Below are 16454 nucleotides of genomic sequence, written 5' to 3'. Positions count from 1 at the left end.
TTTTAGTTTTTTTATTTGCATTTTCTTTTATTTTAATTTATTAATTTCTTAATTTTTATTTTAATTTTAATTTTTACTTTTACTTAAAATTTTTTTTCAAAACTATCTTTTTAATTTGTTTCATACCATCTCTCCATCGCATCTTTCCTCTTTAATTTTTGTTTGTTCATTTTTCTGTTTTGTTTAGCCTCCCCTTCATACTAAATAAATAGAATATAACTACTACATAAATCTAATACTGTACAATTCCACTTTCTTACTATATTATGCATTCTTCCCTCTTTTTTTTATTATTAGCTTACAATGTAAATATTACCTACTGTCTTGCATAGTCTCGACACTACTTGCAACTATTACTAATCTATCATCCCCTCTCTCAAAAAATCATATTACTTTTCTTTAAAAATAACTCTTATCTATACTTCCTTTAGTATAAAAGACCTAACCTCTCTACATTTATATTAATACTGTCTCATTTGCTGAGGATAGCGGGATAGAGGGTGGGAGATATTTTTGAGGATGTGGGTTTCCTGCCTGGGCTGTGTGTTTATGTTTTTAACAGCATATCCACAAAAGAACTCAAGACAAAGTGGACAGAGTTACTCTCAATCAACTAGCCAGAGAGAAGTCCAACCAAAGAGCATCTGAAATATAACCAGAGAGCATAAACAAATGACATAAAGGGTATCCCAAGAACATGAGGCTCAGGAGATTAAAGAGACTGCACCACTGAAACCCCCAAATCTCCTATAAAGAATCTCATACCACAAGGGTGGGAAGTCAGAGCAGACAAACCCAAAAAACAAAAACAAACAAGAAGAATTCAACATGGTAAGATGCAGAAAAACCTCTCAATGAAAAGAAAAGAGGAATCCCCAGAAAGAGAGGTAGATTGAATAGACATAGCCCCAATGTCAGACATGGAATTCAAAACAATGATGATGAAGAAGCTGAATATACTCGACAACCTCAAAAACAACTATGACAACCTCCAAGGAAGTTACCAACAGCTCCAAAAAAAAATTACAGGGAACTTACGGAGAACTACACCAGCATTAAAAAGGACATAGAAATTACTAACAAGAACAGGGGAAAATAAAGAATACAATCCCTGAGTTGAAAAACACAGTAGAATCAAACAAAAGCAGGCTAAAAGAAGCAGAGGATCAGATCACGGAGTTAGAGTACAATGTAGAAAAAAATTATCAGACAATACAACAAAATGAAAAAAGATTGAAAAAGTAAGAAGAAGGTCTAAGGGAATTACAAGATAACATGACAAAAATAATATCTGTATCATAGGAATACAAGAAGGAGAAGAAGAACAAGGGATAGAAAATCTGATAGGAAAAGTAATGTCAGAAAATTTTATTAACCTGATGAGAGGAAAAGTCATGCAAGTCCAAGAAGCACAGAGTGTCCCAATGAAGAGGACCCCAAAAGGGCCACTACAAGTCACATCATAATTAAAATGACAAAATTCAAAGACAAAGAAAGAATTCTAAAAGCAGAAAGAGAAAAACAACAAATAACATACAAGGGAGCTCCGATAAGGCTATCGACAGATTTCTCAACAGAAACACTACAAGCCAGAAGGGAATGGTCAAAAATATTTCAAGCAATGAAAAACAAGGGCCTACAACCAAGAATACTCTACCCAGCAAGGCTCTCATTCAGAATGGAAGGTGAAATAAGGAGTTTCTCAGACAAAGGAAGACTAAAAGAATACATCTCCACCAAAGCATCATTGCAAGAGATGCTAAAGGAAATGCTGTAAGAAAAAGAAGAAAAAAAAAGAAGAGAGGAGCACAGGTACAAAGGGAAATGAATAAATATCTTTCAATAATAACCTTAAATGTAAACAGATTAAATGCTCCAATTAAAAGACATAGGGTAATGGAATGGATAAGAAAACAGGACCCACATATTTGCTGTCTACAGGAAACACACCTCAAAACAAAGGATTTCCACAGACTGAAAGTGAAGGGATATAAAAAGTTATTCCAAGCAAACAAACATGAAAAAAAAGTTGGGGTCACAGTCCTCATATCAGACATAACAGATTTCAAAGCAAGAGCAATAAAAAGAGACAAAGAAGGCCACTTCATAATACTTAAGGGAACCATCCATCAAGAAGATATAACACTGATAAACATATATGTTCCCAAAATAGGAGCACCCAAATACATAAAGAAAATACTAGAAGACCACAAGAAGAATATTAACAGTAACACACGCATAGTAGGGGACTTTAACACTCCATTATCAACAATAGACAGATCATCAAAGCAAAGAAACACCAAGGATATGCAGGCATTGAACAACACACTAAAGCAAATGGACTTAATTGATATATATAGAACTTTTCACCCCAAAGAAGCAAAGTCTACATTTTTTTCAAATGCACATGGGACATTTTCAAAGATAGACCACATGATAGGACACAAAACAAGCCTCAACAAATTCAAGAAAATTGAAATCATATCAAGCATCTTTTCAGACCACAATAACTTGAAACTAAAAATCAACCTCAGAGAAAAAAAAATCAAAGACATGCAAACTCACGGAGAATGAATAACATGCTAATAAATAATCAATGGGTTAACAATGATATCAAAGAAGAAATCAAGAAATTTCTGGAAACTAATGAAAATGAACACACAACAGCCCAAATTCTATGGGACACAGCAAAAGCAGTCCTAAGAGGGAAGTTCATAGCAATACAGGCATATCTGAAAAAGATAGAAGAATCTCTAATAAAAAATATAACCCTAAAGCTACAAGAACTAGAACAACAACAACCAACAAAGCCTAGGGCAAGAAGAAGGAAGGAAATTATCAAGATCATAACAGAATTAAATGACATAGAGACCAAACAAACAATTCAAAAGATCAACGAAACTAGGAGCAGGTTCTTTGGAAAAATAAACAAAATCAACAAGCCAGGCTCACCAAGAAAAAGTGCGAGAAGACCCACATAAACAAAATCAGAAACAAAAAAGGAGAAATCACGACTGATACCACCGATATACAAAGGATTGTAAGAAATTACAACAAAGAACTGTATGGCAAGAAATTTGACAACCTAGAAGAAATAGACAAATTTCTAGAAACATATAACCTTCCAAAACTGAACCAAGAAGAAGTAGAAATCTCAATAGACCAATAATAAAGAAGGAAATTAAAACAGTACTCAAAAATCTCCCTGGACACAAAAGCCCTGGACCGGATCGCTTCACAGGCGAATTTTACGAACTATTTAGAGAAGAACGAACTCCTATTCATCCTCAAAGTATTCCAAAAAATCCAAGAAGTAGGAAAAGTTCCATACTCTTTTGATGAAGCCAGTATTATCCTGATTCCAAAACCAGGTCAAGAAACAACAAAGAAAGAAAACTACAGGCCAATATCACTGATGAACATAGATGCTAAAATCCTCAATAAAATATAGCCAAACAGGATCCAGCAATACATCAAAAAGATCATACAGCACGATCAAGTGGGATTCATCACAGGGATGCAAGGATAGTTTAATACACGCAAATCAATAAATATAATACATCATCCTAACAGAATGAAAGACAAAAATCACATGATCATATCAATGGATGCAGAAAAAAACATTTGATAAATTACAATACCTATTTATGATTAAAACACCTAGCAAAATTGGAATAGAGGGGCCATACCTTAACATAATTAAGGCTATATATGAGAAACCTGAAGCCAACATCATTCTCAATGGAGAAAAACTGAAAGTATTTCCCCTGAAATCAGCAACAAAACATGGCTTCCAACTCTCTCTACTCCTATTCAACACAGTGTTGGAAGACCTAGCCACAGCAATCAGACAAGAAAAAGAAATAAAAGGCAACCAAATTGAGAAAGAAGAAGTAAAACTATGATTATATGCAGATGACATGATAGTATACATAGAAAACTCTATCAACTCTACTAAAATACTACTCAATATAATAAGTGAATTTGCAAAATAGCAGGGTACAAATAATTATGCAGACATATAAGGCATTTCTGTACACCAACAATAAAATATCAGAGACAGAGACAAAAAAGAAAATACCATTTACTATAGCAACAAGAAAAATAAAGCACCTAGGAATAAACTTAACCAAAGACATAAAAGACCTATACTGTGAGAATTGCATAGCATTGAAGAAACAAATTAAGGAAGATACAAATAAATGGAAGCAAATACCATGTTCTTGGATGGGAAGAATCAACATCATCAAAATGGCCATACTACCCAATGTAATTTACAGATTCAATGCAATTCCAATGACATATTCACAGACTTAGAACAAATACACCAAAAATTCATATGGAACCAAAAAAGACCCCAAATAACAAAAGCAATCTTGAGACAGAAGAACACAGCAGGAGGAATAACAATACCAGACATCAAACAATACTACAAAGCCACTGTTATCAAAACAGTCTGGTACTGACATAAGAACAGACATATAGATCAGTGGAACAGAATAGAGAGCTCAGAAATAAATCCAGGAATTTATGATCAACTAATATTTGATAAAGCAGAAAGGAACATAAAATAGAGTGAGAAGAGCCTCTTTAACAAATGGTGCTTGTAAAACTGGACAAGGACGTGCAAAAAAATGAAACTAGACCACCAACTTACACCACACACGAGAATAAACTCAAGATGGATCAGAGACTTAAATGTAAGTCGTGACATCATAAAAGTCCTAGAGGAATACATAGGCAAGAAAATTTCAAATATCCCATGTAACAATATTTTCATGGATACATCTCCTAAGGCAAGAGAAATAAAAGAAAAAATAAACAATTCGGACTGCATAAAACTAAAGAGTTTCTGCTCATCAAAAGAAAACATTAGCAAGATGAAAAGGAAACCAACCATATTTGAAAACATATTTGCCAATGATATCTCAGACAGGGGACTGATCTCCAAAATATATGAAGAGCTTATACGACTCAACATCAAGAAAAGAAAAAACCCAATTAAAAAGTGGGCAACAGAACTGAACAAATACTTCAAAGAGGACATACATGTCCTCTTTGTCCATAGACACATGTCTTTGTCCTCATGTCCATAGACACATGAAAAAATGGTCAACATCACTAGCCATCAGAGAGATGCAAATAAATACCACAATGAGATACCACTTTACACCTGTCAGAATGGCTTTCATCAACAAATCAAGAAACAACAAGTGCTGGCGAGGATGTGGAGAAACAGGAACCTTACTGCACTGTTGGTGGGAATGCAGACTGGTGCAGCCACTGTGGGAAACAGTATGGAATTACCTCAAAAAACTAAAACTGGAACTGCCTTTTGAACCAGCAATTCCAATTCTAGGATTATACCTGAAACATCCTAAAACCCTAATTCAAAAGAACTTAGGCACCTCTATGTTCATAGCATCACTGTTTACCAATAGCTAAGTGCTGGAAACAGCCTAAGTTCCCATCTGTAGATGAGTCGATCAAAATGCTGTGGTACATTTACATAATGGAATACTATGCAGCAGAGAGAAAGAAGAAACTTCTGCCATTTGCGACAACATCGATGGAATCTAGAGAATTATGTTTAGTGAAATAAGCCAGGCAAAGAAAGAAAAATACCATATGATATCACCTAATACAGGAAACTAAAGAACAACGTAAAGAAATGAACTAAATAGGACAAAGAGCAGAATAACAGTCAATAATGGGGAGGGGAGATGGAGAGAAGGGGGATATGTAAGGGAAGAGTTTAGTCAAGGAACGTGTTGAATGACTCATGGACATGGACAACGTGGAGGGATATGATTGTGGGAGAATGGGTGGGCTGGGTCAGGGGGAGCAATGGGGGAAAAATGGGACAACTGTAATTGAAAAATCAAAAAATGAAATTAAAAACAATACCTGTTTAACACACAAAGGGCAATAGTGATGGAATAGAGAAATACAAACAATATGATTTATAGAAGAAATATAAAAATGACTGACATGAACTCTACATTATCAGTAACTACAATAAATTTAAATAAAATATTTTAAATAAAAGCAGTGATTAGTAGAATGGCATAAAATTCAACAAAATACTTATTATAAGAGACACGTTTTAGATTCATAGATAAGACTAGGTTTAAAGTAAAAATGTTAAAAGGATATACTATTGAAAATAATTGCGAAATAGGAGCTGGAATGACTAAACTAATATTACATAAGTTAGGCTTTAAAAAAAAGACATTACTACAGAGAAAGAAAAAAATTTTACAATTCAAAGGCCATGAAGATACAGCAATTATAAGCATATATGTGCTTAATAACAGAGCACAAAAATACATTAAGTAACAACTGCAAGAAATAGAGAAATAGAAAATTCAACAATAATAGTTATTTATATTATAGCTCACTTTCAAAAATAGGACAAAGGGGACAGAAAAGACGGCAGAAGATTGAGGGGTGGCTGTGCTTGTTTGCTCCTGAGACCTGTCTGTAGTTTAGGCTAATTGTGGACAGAGCGTCCCACTTAACATCTAGATACTGGCAGGAGTTGAGCCTTGGCGCTGCTGGAAGCAGAGGAGACTGTCTCAGAGCAACCTGTCTGTTGAGGATCATGGAGGGGAAAGGGGAGAGACACAAGGTCTTGCTGGCATGGCTCCCTGAGCTATGGCTGGCAGTGCACAAAGATTTTTTAGTGATCCCAGGTTTCCCCTGAGAGGAGTCAGGGGTGGAGAGCAAGGTTCCTCCCACTGGCAGAGCCAGGAGTGGGGCAGGGGGTGGGGGTCTGGTTCTGAGAGACAAGGAAGAGCATTGTGTGTGTATGTGTGTGTGTGTGTGTTTTATTGTTTTTTGTGCACCAGGTAAAAAAGGCTAGGGGCGGGGCAAGAATGTTGAGAATCGCACATGCAGTATCACACTCGCCCACTCCCCATACTTCACCCCATGCCACACGAGCGTGCACACATGAGTGCCCTGGTCTACCCACCCAGGTCTGCAAACAGCCCGCCAGCCACTGCGCAGAAGAGCCCACAACCTGCCTGCCTCAGCGCACAACCTGCTGCCCACCGTGGTACAAAAGCAGCCAGCCCATGGCCTTCTGACCCCCAGCCTGCATGAGGGAAGGCACTCACCCATGTCTGAGGTCAAAGGAGGGTGAAGTGAACTAGAGATGCTTTATAAAAGTTTTGGGTGCTTGCTCTGGAGAAACAGCTGGAAGAGCAGTGAACTAGATCCCAGTGTAGAATCATACCCAGTGCTTCAGGAGAAATCTCTTAAGCAGACTACTTCCCTCCAAGTTACATAAGCCAGAGGCAGTGGCTCAGCAACTGTATAAAAGAAGATTATACCACAAATGGAGGAGATAAAACCAGGTCAATCTAAGAACAGATACAACAAGAAGAGTTACTTAAAATGCAGAGAAGGAGAAAAAACATCCCATCAAAAGAAAAGGAGGGATTCATAGAAGGAAGTATAGATGAAATAGAGGCAAGCAAGCTATCAGACATGGAATTCAAAACAATGGTAATGAGGAACCTCAATGAACTCAACAAACTCAGAGAAAACTGCAATGAACACAAGGGGTACTATGAAGAACTCCAGGGAAACTACAAAGAACTCCAGCGAAGTTACAAGGAACTTACTGAGAACTACACCAGCATGAAAAAGAACACAGTAACTAACAATAAGAGGCAGGAAGAAATGAAGACTACAATTTCTGAACTGAAGAACACAATAGAAGCAATCAAAAGAAGGTTAAATGAAGCAGAGGACTGGATCAGTGAGATAGAGGACAATGTAGAAAAAATTCCCAGACAGTGCAACAAAATGAAAAAAGACTTAAAAAGAATGAAAAGGGTTTAAGACAGCTTCAGGGCAACATGAAACACAACAATATTGATATCAGGGATACCAGAAAGAGGAGAAGAGGAGCGAGGGATAGAAAACCTGATTGAAAAAGTAATGACAGGAAACTTCCTGAACATGATGAGGGAAAAAGTCTCATAAGTACATCCACAGAGAATCCCACTAAAGATGAATCCAAGGAGGCCCGCTCCAAGGCACATCATAATTAAAATGGCAACATTCAAAGAAAAAAAGAGAATCTTAAAGGCAGCAAGTGAAAAACAGTAAATAACATACAAGGAAGCTCTGATAAAGCTATCAACTGATTTCTCAACAGAAACATTACAATCCAGAATGGAATGACAAAAAATATTCCAAGCGATGAAAAACAAAGGCCTACAACCAAGACAACTTTACCCAGCAAGGCTCTCTTTCGAAAAGGAAAGTGAAATAAGGAGTTTCCCAGACAAAGGAAGACTAAAAGAATACATCTCCACCAAACCAGCATTGCAAGATATGCTAAAGGGGCTGTTTTAAGAAGATGAACAAGCCCTGGCTGCTGTGGCTCAGTGGATTAATCGTCAGCCTGTGAACCAAGTGTTGCTGGTTTGATTCCCAGTCAGGGCACATGACTAGGTTGCATGTCAGGTCCCAAGTTGGGGGCGTATGAGAGGCAACCACACAGTGATGTTTCTCTCCCTCTTTTTCTCCTTTCCCCTCTCTCTGAAAGTAAATAAACAAATAAATAATTAAAAAAAGAAGATGAAGAAACAGAGAGAGACAGTGGAAAACACAGGTACAAAGGGAAATAAACAAATACCAATCAATAATGACCTTAAATGTAAATGGATTAAATGCTCCAATCAAAAGACATAACATAGCAGAGTGGATAAGAAAACATGAGACACACAGGAGACTTACTGCAAAGATGGAAGCATAGACTGACATGCTCCATCTCCCTCCAAAACTAAGAAGGAATACAACTACCCCCAAACCAGAAATAACCAGAAGTACCAGGAAGTAAATAGAAGTCCATCATCTGAAGTTATAAAGAAGTAGTGCTCATCCAGATGGGTAGGAAGGGCAAAGCCAAGGCAGAGAGATCAAGTTGTGCTGGTGGTGGCACCAGCGGCAATGGCAATGGGACATCAGTAAGCACAGACACCTGTATTTAAGGGGAGGCAAGAAGTGCCTGTGGAGCACACACAGCTTCAGACCAGTCCCATCAGCTTGTGATTCCAATGCTGGGGAAGGCAGATCCACATTGCCTTTGATTGTGAGGCCCATAGCGGGTTGGGATGGAGTAGGAGTCTCCCAGTCTCTCAGAGAGAGTGAATGGCAGGAATTCATCTTGGACCCCCACCTCCACAGAAAATACCACAGCATGTTAAGAAGGGTCGCCCAGTTGTGATGAGGGCATGGGGCTTCACCCCCTATAGCATAGGAAGTATGACAGCCCAGCCCAGGAAGCAAAGGTAAACACAAAACTGTCAGGATGGCACAGATTATGATAGAGATCCCCATCATGCAGCTGACCATACAGTAAATATCTAATCTAATGAAGCAGCAGATAGGAAATCTTTCTGAGGCACAGCACAGAGCTCTGCTTATAAGAATGCTTACAGACCTAACAGCAGATCACAAACAAGATGGAAAAGAAATGAAGGCTACTCCTGTTGAAATGAACATAAACACATACGAAGATAGTGGTGAGGGCAGAAAAACCAAGGATCAAATCAACAAATCGGAACACAGGGATGGAACAAACAGTCAACCAGTGCAGAAAGAGGAAACAAAAAGTGAGGAAAATGAGGAGAGACTCAGAAACCTATGGGACAGCTATAAGCAGGCCAACATCCAAGTCATAGGGTTACCAGAAGGGGAAGAAGAAGAACTAGATATTGAAAAATTATGTAAAAATATAATGAAGCAGAACCTTCCTAACTTGGGGAAGGAAATAGACTTACAGGTCCAGGAAGCAAAGAGAGCTCCAAAAAAACTGGACCCAGGGGGAACCACACCAAGACACATTATAATCAAAATGTCAAAAATTAAATATAGAGGATGTTAAAAGCAGCAAGAGAGAAGAAGAGAATTACATTCAAAGGGGTCCCAATGAAACTATGAGCTGATTTCTCAAAGGAGACTGCAGGTAAGAATGAACTGGCAAGAAATAATCAAAGTAATGAAAAGCAAAATTCTATGACCATGATTACTCTACCCAGCGAAGCTGTCATTCAGAATAGAAGGGCAGAGAAAGTGATTCCAGGACAAAGTAAAACTGAAGGAATTCATCAGATCCAAACCACTGTTATATGAAATGTTAAAGGGACTTGTTTAGAAGAAGGAAGATCAAAACTATGAACATTAAAATGAAAACTGTATCACAACCAACAACAGAAGCCAGGGAACTGAAAAAAAAGCAAACTAAGAAGGCAACAAGAGTGGGAAAAGAATTATATGTAAGGGGAACATTATAAGAGGAGGTCAGCAAGGACGGGTAAGAAGGAAAGGGAGGGAGATGGTACAAAAATTAAGAAGCATAGCAGGAGAAAGTGGAGTAGACAAGAGGATGTTGAGAAGAACTATATGCACAACCAGTGGGCATGGACTAAGAGGGGGCAACTGGAGGGGGTCACTGGGTGGAGGGGAACAAGGGGAAAATTAAGTGGGACAACTGTAACAGCATAATCAATAAATCATATTTAAAAAAACACAATACATTACCCACATATATGCTGTCTACAAGAGACCCACCTCAAAACATAAGATCTACACAGACTGAAAGTCAAGGGATGGATAGAAGTATTCTAAGCAAATAGATGTGAAAAAAAAAGCTAGGGTAGCAATACTTATATCAGACAAAACAGATTTCACAGCAAGGCTATAAAAAGAGACAAAGAAAGACATTTCATAATACTTAAGGGAACAATCCATCAAGAAGATATAACCCTGGTAAACATATATGCACTCAACATAGGAGCACCCAAATATATAAAGAAAATCTTGGAAGACTACAAGAAGAAAATCAACAGCAACACACTTATAGTAGGGGACTTTAACACTCCATTGTCAACAATGCACAGATCTTTGAAGCAAAAGAATACCAAGGATATTGAGGCATTGAACAACACTCTTGATAAAATGGATTTAACTGAGATATATGGAATTTTCACCCCAAAGAAGCAAAATGTACATTCTTTCCAAGTGCACAAGGGACATTTTCAAAGATAGACCACATGATAGGACATGAAACAATTTTTAACAAATTCAAGAAAATTGAAATTATATCAAGCCTCTTTTCTCACCACAATGCCTTGAAACTAGAAATCAACCTCAGAGAAAAAAGTCAAAGACATCCAAACTCATTGAGAATGAAAAGCATGATATTAAATAATGAATGGGTTAACAATGACATCAAAGAAGAAATCAAAGGACTTCTGGCCAAGATGGAGGCATAGACCGACACACTCTGTCTCCCTTTACAACTAAGAAGGATTACAGCTAATGCAAAACTAAAAATAATAAGAAGTTCCTGAAAATAAAGCTACATGGAAGTTCAGCGTATGCAGTCATAAACAAGTGGTGCTCATCTGGACGAGTAGGAAGTGCAAGCCCACTGCTGAGAAAGATCAAACTGTGCTGGAGCCACAGCGGTGAACGGCAGAACCTGGTGGGCAGACGCCTGTGTTTGGGGGGAGGAGAGAAGTGCCTGGGGGCTGCCCCAGATGCAGACCAAATCCTTTGGCTCACAATTTCAATAGCAGAGAGGGTAGACCCTGTTGGGAGGTGGTTTTTTCGCCAGGGGAGAGTAACAGCGGGAATCCATCTTTGACCCCCTCCCCCAAGCAAAGCGTTACAGGGTGGTGAGAAAGGTCGCTAGGTTGTGACAAGCACACGGGGCTCCACCCAATACAGCATAGGAGGTGTGACAGTGCCCCGCCCAAGAGGGAAAGATAAACCAAATGGTCAGAATGGCAGAATTAATGATTGAAATACAAATCACACAGCTAATGAAAAAAACAAATAACAGCCTTGACCGAGGAACAAATAGTGACTCTTTCGGAAGCTCAGTTTAGAGCCATAGTTATAAGACAGCTTACAGACCTAACAGCAGGGTTGTATCAAGACTGGGGAGGAATAGAGGCTAGCCCTGCTGAAATGAACAAAAATACATACAAGACAAGTGATGAGGAAGGGAGAGTCATGGATCAAATCAACAAATTGGAACATAGGGAGGGAACAAACAGTCAACCAGTGTAGAAAGAGGAAACGAAGACTGAGGAATATGACGAGAGGCCCAGAAACCTCTAGGACAGCTATAAGAGAATGAACATTCAGGTTATCGGATTGCCAGAGGGTGAAGAAGAAGAATTAGAAATAGAAAAATTATGTGAAAAAATAATGAAGCAGAACTTCCCTAACTTGGGGAAGGAGGTGAACTTACAGATCCAAGAAGCACAGAGAGTTGCAGATAGACTGGACCCAGGGAGGATCACACTAAGACGCATTATCATCAAAATGTCAAAAATTAAAGATAAAGAGAGAATCTTAAAAGAAGCAAGAGAGAGGAGAAGAATCATGTACAAAGGGGTCCCAATTAGACTATCAGCAAATTTCTCAAAAGAGACTTTACTGGCAAAAAGAGACTGGCAAGAAATATTCGAAGTAATGAAAATCAAAAACCTACAACCATGATTACTCTATCCAGCGAAGTTCTCATTCAGGATAGAAGGGCAGAAAAAGTGTTCCCAGGACAAAGTAAGACTGAAGGAGTTTGTTAGGTAGAAACCACAGTTATATGAGATGTTAAAGGGACTTGTTTAGAAGAAAAAGGATCAGGACAATGAACATTAAAATGAAAAATGTATTGCAACAACCAACAGAAAAAGCTAAGGAACTGAGGCAAAGGCAAACTAAGTAGGAAACGAGAAGAAAAAAAGAATTATAGGTAAAGGGAGCATATTGAGGGAGGTCAGTGGGGAGGTGGTGGGGAAAGAGGGAGGGAGATGGTACAGAAATTTGGAAGCATATTGGGAGGAAGTGGAGTGCACAGGCAGATGTTGAAAAGAACTATATGCAGGGCCAATGGGCATGGACTAAGGGGGGAGACAACTGGAGGGAGGGGGAGCAGGGGGGAAGGAAATTGAGACAACTGTAACAGCATAATCAAAAATAAAAAAAAATTTTTAAAGAAGAAATCAAGAAATTTCTGGAAACCGATGATAATTATCACACAACAGCCCAAAACCTATGGAACACAGCAAAAGCAGTCCTGAGAGTAAAGTTCATAGCAATACAGGAATATCTGAAAAAAAATAGAGGAATCTCAAGTAAAAAATCTAACCCTACAGCAACAAGAACTAGAACAAAACAACAAACAAAGCTTAGGGCGAGAAGAAGGAAAAAAAATATCAAGATCAGAGCAGAATTATATGATGTAGAGACTAAACAAACAACAATTCAAAAGATCAATGAAACTGGGAGCTGGTTCTTTGAAAAAATAAACAAAATCGACAAGCCTTTAGCGAGACTCATCAAGAAAAAAAGAGAGAAGACCCAAATAAACAAAATCAGAAAAGAAAGAGGAGAAATTATGACTGATACCACAGAAATACAAAGGATTGTAAGAAATTACTATAAACAGCTGTATGGCAAGCAATTTGACAACTAGGAGAAATGGAGAAATTTCTAGGAAAATACAACCTTCCAAAACTGAATCAAGAAGAAGTAGAAAGTCTCAATAGACCAATGAGAAAGAAGGAAATTGAAACAGAAATAAAAAATCTCCCCGTCCTCAAAAGACCTGAACTGGATGGCATCACAGGTGAATTTTAAAAAACATTTAGGGAAGAACTAACTCCTACCCTCATCAAACTATTCCAAAAAATCCAAAAGGAGGGAAAAATTCCAAACTCTTTTTATGAAGCCAGTATTGCCCTAATTCCAAAACAAGGTCAAGAAACAACAAAGAAAGAAAACTACAGGCCAATATCTCTGATAGCATAGATGCTAACATCTTCAATAAAATTTTGGCAAACAGGATCCAGCAATACATTAAAAAGTCATGCACCACGATCAACTGGGATTCATCCCCGGGATGCAAGGATGGTTTAATATTTGCAAGTCAATAAATATAATATATCACCTAAACAAAATGAAAGACAAAAATCACATGATCACATTAATAGATGCAGAAAAAGCATTTGATAAAGTACAACACCCATTATGATGAAAACACTCAGCAAAATGTGAGTAGAGGGAGCAAATCTTAACATAATTAAGAAACCTGAAGCCAACCTCATATTCAATGGACAAAAACTGAAAGCATTACACCTGAGATCAGAAACAAGACAAGGATGTCCACTATCTACACACCTATTCAGCATAGTGCTGAAAGTTCTAGCCACAGCAATCAGACAAGAAAAAGAAATAAAAGGCATCCAAATTGGGAAAGAAGAAGTAAAACTATCATTATATGCAGAAGACATGATCGTCGTCGTCGTCGGCAGCCGTCCGTCTCGAGAGACGATGGCGTAGCTTCCTGAGAGTCTATCTGCACCACCGAGAATGGCTGTGCAGTCCGACTCGGGAGTGACAATCCCTGCCGCACTTGTTACAGGTGAAGGCAGATGGCTGTTGTTGCTGCTGTTGACGCTGCTTCCGCCTCGATCTTTTCTGGGCCGCCTCCTCGTTGCGCGCAGCCTCCGCGCGTGACGTACCTTGCCTGACCGCGAGCCTCCAGGCTAGGCGGTCGTCTGCTTGAACTTCCCATGTGTTGAGATTGATGGAGCATTGTGTCATGTCCTTTTTGCAGATGTCTTTGAACCGCAGTTTTGGGCGCCCTGTCATCCTCTTGCCTTCTGCTAGCTCGCCGTAGAGGAGGTCTTTGGGGATACGGCCTGCATCCATTCTTTTGACATGGCCGAGCCACCTGAGGCGTCTCTCACTAAGAACTGCATGCAAACTGCTCATATTGGCTCGCTTCAGCACCTCGGTGTTGGGAACCTTATCCTGCCAGGTGACATGCAGGACGCGTCGCAGGCACCTCATGTGGAAGCTGTTGAGTTTCCTTTCGTGCCTTGCGTAGGTGGTCCACGTCTCGCTGCCATAGAGGAGAGTGCTGAGTACGCAGGCTTGGTAGATGCGCAGTCTGGTTTTCTCAGTGAGGCTGGAATTGTTCCACGCTCGCCGGTTCAGTCTGGCCATAACTGTGGCTGCCCTGGCGATTCTCCGGTTGACCTCCAAGTCGACTGACAGAGAGCTCGAGATGGTGGACCCGAGGTAAGTGAAGTCGTTGAGAACCTCCAGGGTGTATCCATCGATGGTGATGCATGGGGGAGTCCCCGTGCCTTGAGCCATAACGTTCGTCTTCGTCAGGCTGATGGCTAGTCCGAACTCCTTGCATGCGTGGGAAAGGCAAGTGACTAGCTGCTGGAGTCCCTCTTCGGAGTGTGATGTCAAAGCTGCGTCATCGGCGAAGAGCATCTCACGGATGAGCACCTCTTTGACTTTGTTCTTGGCTCGTAGACGGGCCAGGTTGTAGAGCTTGCCATCGGATCTGGTGTGAATGAAGACACCCTCGCTGCAGTCCTTAAAGGCGTATTGGAGGAGCATGGAGAAGAAGATTCCGAACAGCGTAGGCGCGAGGACGCAGCCCTGCTTTACTCCGCTGCTGACTGGGAAGGCCTCAGAGGATGCGCTGTTGTAGGACACCATGCTGTGCATGTTGTCGTGAAAGGACATGACCACAGCAAGCAGATGTGGTGGACAGCCAATCTTCCGTAGCAAGCTGAAGAGTCCGCTCCGACTGACCAGATCAAACGCCTTCGTGAGGTCGATAAAGGCGAGGTAGAGTGGTTTATGCTGCTCGTGACACTTCTCCTGCAGCTGGCGTAGGGAGAAGATCATGTCCACTGTTGATCGGCCAGCTCTGAAGCCACACTGGGACTCTGGGTAGACGCAGGAAGCAAGGGACTGCAGGCGGGCAAGAGCGACCCGGGCGAATACTTTGCCGACGACGCTGAGGAGAGAGATGCCCCGGTAGTTGTTGCAGTCGCTGCGGTCTCCTTTGTTCTTGTACATGGTGATAATGTTGGCGTCTCTCATATCCTGGGGGATGTAACCCTCCTTCCAGCAGAGACAGAGTAGATGGTGGAGCGGCTGTAGCAGGACTGGTTTCCCGCTCTTTAGGATTTCTGGAAGACATGATAGTATACATAGAAAACCCTACAAACTCCACTAAAAAGCTACTCGATATAAGAAGCGAATTTGGCAAAATAGCAGGGTATAAAATAATTATGCAGACATCTAAGGCATTTCTGTACACCAAAAGTAAAATATCGGAGACAGAAACAAAAAAGAAAATACCATTTACTCTAGCAACAAGAAAAATAAAATACCTAGGAGTAAACTTAACCAAAGAGATAAAAGACCTATACTCTGAGAATTACATAACATTGAAGAAACAAATTAAGGAAGATACAAATAAATGAAAGCAAATACCATGTTCTTTGATGGGAAGAATCAATATCATCAATATGGCCACAGTACCCAAAGATATTTACAGATTCAATGAAATCCCTATTAAAATACCAATGACATATTTCACAGACCTAGAA

Source organism: Furipterus horrens, unplaced genomic scaffold (genome assembly GCF_987537825.1).
Source record: "Furipterus horrens unplaced genomic scaffold, mFurHor1.1.pri manual_scaffold_17, whole genome shotgun sequence".
NCBI lineage: Eukaryota > Metazoa > Chordata > Mammalia > Chiroptera > Furipteridae > Furipterus > Furipterus horrens.
The sequence above is the reverse complement of the archived record's forward strand: the minus strand, read 5'-3'. Positions refer to the sequence as shown.